This window comes from Triticum dicoccoides, chromosome 7B (genome assembly GCF_002162155.2).
Source record: "Triticum dicoccoides isolate Atlit2015 ecotype Zavitan chromosome 7B, WEW_v2.0, whole genome shotgun sequence".
Lineage (NCBI taxonomy): Eukaryota > Viridiplantae > Streptophyta > Magnoliopsida > Poales > Poaceae > Triticum > Triticum dicoccoides.
In genome coordinates, this window is record NC_041393.1 from 100,145,492 (window position 1) to 100,155,049 (window position 9,558).

Sequence of the window (9,558 nt, forward strand, 5' to 3'; positions counted from 1 at the left end):
TGAATAGTATCCTGTGGAGTTCCATTTTGCGGTATGCCACACCCCTCCCAATGAACAGGACCCCCTTTTGACCGTAGCGCTCCAACACAAGTCCGTTTCCTCCGTTTTGCGGTACACCACACCCCTCCCGATCAACAGGACCCCGTTTCGACTGTAGGAGGTCCAATAGAAGTCTGCTTCCTCCGTTTTGCGGTACGCCAGACCCCTCCCGATGAACAGGATCCCGTTTTGACCGTGGCCGGTCGAACACAAGGCCGTTTCCTCCGTTCTGTGGTACGCCAGGCCTCGTTTCCATCGGTTGTTCTGTCCAAGCCAGTTAGCTCCCACTCGTTTTGTTGCCTCCCGATGAACACGACACATTCTGTTGCCTCCCCATGAACACGACGACGATGCAGTTTCTCCGTTCCGACCCATCCATGTCCACGAGCCCTGGCCGTACATATGCGCGAGTAGGCATTCGAGACCCCACCCGTATGTACGTACGTGGCCGTATTTTCTTTCTTGCACCCTGGATGCTGTACGCACGTGTACATGCTACGTGTGCGGCTCTACTACGACACGTGCACGCCTCTACATCGACCAGTATATACGTACACATTCACGACCAGAATGACAACGCTACGTACGCTTCGACCAGGTGGGTCCCGACTGTCAGGCACTTCCTTGCGTGCGAATATGTAGATGGTGGGTCCATCAGTCAGGGGGGCAAACCGTTTTTTTGCTTGGACGCACTTCCTTGCGTGCGAAGATGTAGCTGGTGGGTCTCAGCAGTGAGGGGGGAAACATTTTTTTTGCGAAATACGGTGGCCCGTCCAGTGGGTCCCTGCTGTCAGGTGGAGGAATCATTATTTTTCGTGTAATAAGGAGGCACTTCCTTGCTGCGGCCGTGGACCCAACTGTCAGCCTCTCCATGTACAATACTCTTCCGATGGCAGTCGTTCCTTGACCATGTTGACCACGCCGCATTCTGTTGTATGCATGCGTCCATGGGCGTGGTGCATCCCCACTGTCAGCCTCTCACGTAAAGTCATCTTCCGATGACTCTCGGTTGTTGACCACGTTGAGCACACCATGCCGACCGCACCAAGACCGGTGGACGATGGTGAGGCCCCAAACTAGAACGACCCGAAGATGGGGAAGACGCGGCAGTGGAGTCAGAGATGGAGAGGAGTGGCAAAATTGACTGGTTCGGGTGCGCGGCAGCACAGCCGCGGTGCCGCCCATGGGAGACAGGAGCAAGAACAGAGGTTGAAGAAGGAGCACAACTGTTGGATTAACATCCTACGGTCCAGCTGCTAGAATCATTTGTTGATTAAGTTGACAAAAGCCCTGCGTACACGTCCGCTTAGTAGGCCCACAAGTCAACCACCAAATCTGACGGGTCCCAGCTGTCAACGGGAGGAATAATTTCTTTTGCATAATAAGGAGGCACTTCCTTTCGTGCGAAGATATAGCCAGTGGGTCCCAGGTCATTTTTTCAGCTTAATAAGGAGGAACTTTCCTTGCGTGCGACCATGGACCTCGTGGGTCCCAGCCGTCAGGCTCTCCACGTACAGTCCTCTTCCGATGACTCTTGTTTGTTGACCATGCCGCACCGAGCACAGCGAGGCGGTGGACGACGGCAAGGCCCCGGATGGGAACGACTCGAAGATGGGAAGACACGGCAGTGGAGTCAGAGATTGAGAGGAGGAGAATGGTTATAACTGGTTCTGGTGCGGCGTGGGGCTGCAGTCGGTGGAGAATAACAGGAGGTGTGGAGGGGTGGAGGGATAGTGCTTCACAGCGATGCATGCTAAGTAGAGCCGCTAGCCGCCGGAGGCCGGACCAGGCGGTCCCGGTGACGCTGGAGGAAGAAGACGAGAGACTGAAGGTGCATGCCGGCCGTTGGATATAAATCCAATGGTTGTGGATGTCATAATCATTTGTTGACCAAGTTTTTTAGGGGTATTTGTTTACCAAGTTGACAACGCCCTGCGTAGGCTTCGACCTATTGGCCCACATGTCAGCATACAAAAATGTGGCATATATTTAAACCATGTTTTCTAGAATGTATAGTCCATTTGCTGGGCTGGGTGAACAAATAATTTCGCGTCAATGCGACCCGTTTATATTTTCTAAGAAATCCCAGCCCATTTGCACTTCCTTGAAATACACGAATTAGCTGGGCTCCTTCTATATATAATGTTATGTTAGAAGGAGCAATTCATATCAAAAAATAAACTGGAGAGGCACATTTTTTATATATAAAATCAACAAATTAGCGAGTTATTGCTCACAATAAAAATGAGCGCATTATTATTACATTGGTCCTTAAAATCTTCGCAACTTTTGTACGCAATCACAAGGATTTTCCTTGCCTGTGAGTCAAAAAGAACCAGGATTTTCCTTGCCAACTTCTGTTAAACATTTACTTTTATAAGTTAATAACACGTGGGATGTTTTTATAATGTATATATAAGTCTCTATATAATATACAATAATAGTAATAATATAAATATATATAATGTGGTTAGAAGGGAAACATAAATTGGACACAACATTATTATTCTTATATATAGATAAATAGAACAGAGACCTGCGTTTTATTAAAAAAAATATTGGGCTGCCGATCTTTAAGAAACATTCCATAGGACGGTATGGACCTCAAAAAGTTAGTTGAAACAACTGTCTCCGTATGTCGCGGGCTACGCATGCTAAAATACAAAACCTAGGCCTAGCTCATACTTGTTCGCCCTCTGGAAAAAATGATACCAGCTAGATCCCTGAGCGAACTGGAATAAAGAGGGGGCTGGTGGCACGACTAAAGAAGCACATCAGGAACGATTTTTTTCTTCAGTGGATGACTCTCTATGGAAGCAAAGCTCCCATAGAGAGCCATCCATTGAAGAAAATGGGCCGAGCCCAGTCAATGTGGCTACAGGCGCCCGTTAGCAGAATACACATTAACGGGCCCTGCAGCGCCAAATAGGAAATGCCGCTCTCGATGGCGTTTTTTTACTTGCCACTGCACCATACAACTTGTATTTTTAGCCTCCCAGTCCATGGTGGACCAGCAACCCATTTGCTGGGTAGGCCAACCTACAGAAACCAGCAGTCGATTTTTCATCAAGCCCCAAAAACAACGCAGTACTATGTTTGTTTTGAGGCCGAAAACATTACAGTAGGGGTTGAGGTGGGGAGGGGGGAAGATAGAGCAAAAAGATTAAAAAGAGCTGATGCGCCATTGCTATCCTAACAATGCAGGTGCAATTCTTCTCGGGAAGAAGGTGTGCCGTTGACACCCACACCTCACATATCCCACAGTAAGCATACTAACAAGTTCACACACAAGTACAACATAAAAGGTAAACATTCGATCAAACTTAGGTTCACAGGGCACGTTCATATTCATAGCTAGCATTCACAATCAACAACTCAAAAGATTCATATATACACAAGTTCAGCATTGTCGGCGTCCTGGATTCGGGGGTATCCAGCCTTGCCTGCCTGCGGCCCACCACGTGGCTCCATCGACGGCCTACTACGGCCTAGCTTCAGCATCAACAACACAAGATCCTCGTGAGGGGCCAAGCCTTGCGAGGCGGATGACGCCAAGACCCCCGAGGGGATCGGCCCCCTCAGGACTGGCTCGTGAGGGGTGGAGAGTTCTATGCAAGTACCTCACGAGGCTCAACTGACGTGAGCCATGACGACCAAGGCCAGGCGGGTGCAGAGTTCAGGTTTCCTCTTTGGTGCAAAGGAGGCAAGCCACAGGCGCAGAGTCCCAAGGAAGGTTTCCATTCCGATGCAACGAGACCAAGACCGCCAGGACGGCAAGACGGAGGTCATCGACGAGCCCACAACAGCGTCACGGCTAGAGGCTTTTCGCAGGCGAAGACTACTTTTGTCAGGATAGACTGTACTACTTGTCCCCTTTCAAATCTGGCGTTTGTGTGATCCCTTCCCGCTCATATTAGGGAAGAGGACCAAGGCCACTATAAATAGGACTTAGTCACCACCATAGAGAGGGGATCAGATCCATTCTCACCCGACCACCACACCAGCTCTCTTGAGCTCAAGAACACCTCACCTCCTGAAGCTAGGTCATCATTGTACTAGTTCATCCGCAGCCTACAAGGCAATCCACCACTCCACACTGGATTAGGGTATTAGACCACAACGGTGGCCCAAACTAGTATAAAAAACGGTGTCCTTGTCTCTCTTTGAGCTCGACGCGTTAGGGTTAGGAGGATCGTGAGTAGGGAGGCTGGGTAGGTTGAGATCTCCGCACGCACCCAAGTGTTCAAACCTCTCAACGGTTTGCGGATCCCTAAATCCGACATTTGGCGCGCCAGGTAGGGGTGCGTTGGATCCTCTCTTTCATTGATTGATCCACCACCGCTCCGACATCTCCATGGCTGATGCACGCCGGGCTCGCGCTGAGCATCGGGCTGCAGTCGCCGCCCGCGTCGCTGAGACGGCTCCAGCGGGTGACGGCTGCACCCGTTGCGCTCCTTCTCTTGTGGCCAATGCCGCCACAGGCCCTGCAAGCCACGAGCAGCAAGCCTCGTCGCTGCACCCGTCGGTGCGCCGTGATGGCCGCACCGCTACTCCGTCACTGACCCCAGCAGCTTCATCATCCCATGCGTGTTGCGGCCACGTGGATGCACAGGCCTCTCTACTCACGGCGCAGGAGCTTCTTCACTACCGCCCGGTGGGTGACCTCTATGAGGAGTGGCTCGAGCGGATCGCTGAGTTCATCAGCGTCACGCACGGGGGCTCCGCCGGGCCGGCTCGCTCACTGCCTCAGCAACCACCCGCAACGGGCGACGTCGCGCACGGGGCTCCTCCACTACCTCCGGCCCAGGGTGTCATCATCGAACCAAGGCGTGTGGCTCCACGGTGCGGCCCGCAACATCCAGCGCCGGCCTGGGATGACGTGAGCAGCTAGGTGGTGCAGCGTCCCCAAGGAGAAGCGTGCATGCTTCCAGCGCCCCAGCACCAGGCTCGCGTACCGCCGCAGGAGGTGGTGGTGCGCGTGCACCAGGATCATGTTCCACCCCCTCGACGACCTCCGGTGGCCACGGCAGGATGCCGCGCGTTCACTCCAGAGCTCCGCAACATCGTTTGGCCAAGCAAGTTCAAGCCTGACCTGCCTCCGTGCTACGACGACACCGTAGACCCCGCTGAGTTCCTGCAGCTCTACGAGCTGAGCATCAAGGCGGCCAGCGGCGACGAGAAGATCATGGCAAACTGGTTCCCCATGGCCCTCAAGGATGGTGCGCGTTCTTGGCTCCTGAACCTGACCGAGGGGTCGGTTTCTTCCTGGGAGGATATGTGCAGCTGCTTCATTTCCAACTTCCAGGGCACTCGTGACCGTCCGCCGGCCGCAGGTGACCTGCGCCGCATCAAGCAGCAACCTGGAGAGACCCTGCAGAAGTACATCTAGCGCTTCAACAACGTTCGCCTCAAGATCCCCAAGGTGTCGGACGAGGCCATCATTTCAGCATTCACTGATGGCGTCCGTGATGTCAAGATGAAGGAAGAGCTCGCCATTCATGAGGATCTATGCACCGCTCTGGACATGTTCAACATGGCGAACAAGTGTGCAAGGGCTAAGGAGGGGTGCCTCTCCCTCCTCGAGCTCCCTGATGCTGATCCAGAAGATAAGAAGACCAAGACCAAGGACGTGAAGCGCAAGGGGCCTGCCGTGCTTGCAGCCGAGCCAGAGATGAGGCGCGGCTTCGACCACCCCGAGTCGTCCAAGGGCATGCGACTGTTCTATGACTTTCACAATGTTTACAGCCACAACACCAACGACTGTTAGGAGCTCAGGGCCCTCCACGACGGGCGCCTCGGTCGACGCCCCGAGCTCAACGATCGAGGCTATAGTCGAGGAGGCGACCGAGGTGGAGGACGCTGGGACGGACGCGACCATCGTCAGGAGTGGCGCGACCAGCCTCGTGAGGACCGCTGGCAGGGCCAGCCTCGTGAGGGAAACTGGAGGAAGCAGCCTTGTGAGGATCTCACTCAGGGTAATGCAGCCTTGCCTCCTCTGCCTCCACCGCCAAGAAGGAATGAAGATCACCACCAGGACGAGGGGGCTGGGGGCTTCCAGGAGCCTCGGGCTATCGCCTGTATCCTAGGTGGCTCACAGGCTCCAGCTTCCCGCCGCATCTTCAAGCAGTTCGCGCGCGAGGTGAATGCAGCCCTCCCCAAGCCTGAAGCAGCTCGCCCTCTCAAGTGGTCCATGTGCGCCATCACCTTTGACTCTTCAGACCGGCTCAAGTGTGCGACCACCACTAGCGCGCTCCCCATGCTCTGCTCCCCCGACATCAGCAACGTGCTTGTCACCAAGGCTCTCATTGATGGCGGAGCAGGGCTCAGTGTTCTATCTGTTCAGACGTTCGGCAGGCTCCAGGTGCCATACTACCAGCTTCAGCCCACCAAGCCATTCTCAGGAGTGATCGACGGTTCGACACACCCGATCGGGCAGGTTCGCCTCCCTGTCACCTTCGGCGAGTGCAACAACTACCACACCGAGCTCATCGATTCGATGTCGCCGACATCCGCCTGCCCTACAACGCCATCCTAGGGTACCCAGCACTGGCCAAGTTCATGGCGGCCACGCACCATGACTACAACGTCCTCAAGATGCCAGGAAGCTGCGGCGTCATCACGGTCGCTTGCTAAGAGAAGGATGCGGTGTGCTCCCTCGAGCACGCCTTCCAGGCTGCAGCGGTTGAGAACCCTGAAGACGAAGACGGCGCCCTCCCTCCTGAGGTCGCCCCCAAGACGAAGAAGCTGCAGTTGGGACAGGGGTCTCGTGAGGAGGCATCGCTCGAGGATGCCGTGCTGAGCCTCGTGTCTCCGGACGCGGCGCCTTCACCCATCGCATAGGAAGGCGTGCCCGGCGCTCCTCTTAGGCTGGGCTCGGGGGATCTCCTTTGGAGGGCCTCAGATCTAGCCAATGTCGCAAGGGAGGCGCTCGGGCACCATGTGGAGGCGCTCTTCAGAGCACGCTTCCCAAAAGAAGGCAACATGCGTGAGGTACCAGGCATTCAGGAGTTCATCAGCAAGGCAATCAAGGAGATTAAGGAAGGAAGGGTTCTGCAAGGCAATCATCGCCTGCCGCGTGGTGCAGCTCACTGCCCTGGCGAGGGTAAGGAGTTACGCGTCTGCATCGACATCCCCGGGCTCAACATCGCCGCGTCTTGGTAGCTCTTGTGCCTGTCTCGTGTCGGACGATGCGAGGGTCCGCCTCACAGCTACGTTCACATGCCATTTGGCCTGGCGGGCGCGACTGAAGCGTTCTAGCGCTGCATGAGGGATGCTCTGACGGCCCGCGAGGCTAGGCGCCAGGCGGTCCTGGCGGAGATGAAGGAGCACCTTCGGGAGCCTCTCAGGTCCTCTGAGCCTCCCGAGGCTCAGCACCGGAGCGGCTCATGAAGAACGACTCCAGCGGCGCACGTTTTTTGGCTACTTCAACACCTCTTCAGCAATGGTACCAAGTGATATCTTTCCAGCTCGTTTCAGTCTGGGGGTGCCCCTCAGGCTGCATCATTCCCAGGCCATGTGGTGTTGGGGAACGTAGTAATTTCAAAAAATTTCCTACGCACACGCAAGATCATGGTGATGCATAGCAACGGGAGAGGAGAGTGTGTCCACGTACCCTCGTAGACCGAAAGCGGAAGCGTTATGGCAACGCGGTTGATGTAGTCGTACGTCTTCACGGTCCGACCGATCCAAGCACCGAACGTACGGCACCTCCGAGTTCAGCACACGTTCAACTCGATGACGATCCCCGGACTCCGATCCAGCAGGGTGTCGGGGATGAGTTCCGTCAGCACGACGGCGTGGTGACGATGATGATGTTCTACCGACGCAGGGCTTCGCCTAAGCACCAACAATATGACAGAGGTGGAATATGGTGGAGGGGGGCACCGCACACGGCTAAAGAACGATCACGAAGATCTACTTGTGTGTCTAGAGGTGCCCCCCTGCCCCCGTATATAAAGGAGCCAAGGGGGAGGGGGCGGCCGGCAAAGGAGGGCGCGCCAAGGAGGAGTCCTACTCCCACCGGGAGTAGGATTCCCCCCTTCCAAGTAGTAGGAGTAGGAGTCAAGGAAAGGGGGAAGAGAAGAGAAGGAAGGAGGGGGCGCAGCCCCTCCCCCTAGTCCAATTCGGACTTGGCCTTGGGGGGGCGCCCAGCCTCTCCTCTCGCTTTCCCCTAAAGCCCAATAAGGCCCATATACTCCCCGGCGAATTCCCGTAACTCTTCGGTACTCCGAAAAATACCCAAATCACTCAGAACCTTTCCGAACTCCGAATATAGTCGTCCAATATATCGATCTTTACGTCTCGACCATTTCAAGACTCCTCGTCATGTCCCCTATCTCATCCGGGACTACGAACTCCTTTGGTACATCAAAACTCATAAACTCATAATATAACTGTCATTGAAACCTTAAGCGTGTGGACCCTACGGGTTCGAGAACAATGTAGACATGACCGAGACATGTTTCCAGTCGATAACCAATAGCGGAACCTGGATGCTCATATTGGCTCCCACATATTCTACGAAGATCTTTATCGGTCAAACCGCATAACAACATACGTTGTTCCCTTTGTCATCGGTATGTTACTTGCCCGAGATTCGATCGTCGGTATCTCAATACCTAGTTCAATCTCGTTACCGGCAAGTCTCTTTACTCGTTCCGTAATACATCATCTCACAACTAACTCATTAGTTGCAATGCTTGCAAGGCTTAAGTGATGTGCATTACCGAGAGGGCCCAGAGATACCTCTCCGACAATCGGAGTGACAAATCCTAATCTCGAAATATGCCAACCCAACATGTACCTTCGGAGACACCTGTAGAGCTCCTTTATAATCACCCAGTTACTTGTGACATTTGGTAGCACACAAAGTGTTCCTCCGGTAAACGGGAGTTGCATAATCTCATAGTCATAGGAACATGTATAAGTCATGAAGAAAGAAGTAGCAATATACTAAACGATCAAGTGCTAAGGCTAACGGAATGGGTCAAGTCAATCACATCATTCTGCTAATGATGTGATCCCGTTAATCAAATCACAACTCTTTTGTCCATGGCTAGGAAACATAACCATCTTTGATAAACGAGCTAGTCAAGTAGAGGCATACTAGTGACACTATGTTTGTCTATGTATTCACACATGTATTATGTTTCTGGTTAATACAATTCTAGCATGAATAATAAACATTTATCATGATATAAGGAAATAAATAATACCTTTATTATTGCCTCTAGGGCATATTTCCTTCAGTCTCCCACTTGCACTAGAGTCAATAATCTAGTTCACATCATCATGTGATTTAACACCAATATTCATATCTGTATACGATTAACACCCATAGTTCACATCGTCATGTGACCAACACCCAAAGGGTTTACTAGAGTCAACAATCTAGTTCACATTGCTATGTGATTAACACCCAAAGAGTACTAAAGTATGATCATGTTTTGCTCATGAGAGAAGTTTAGTCAACAGGTCTGTCACATACAGAGCCGTATGTATTTTGCAAATATTCTATGT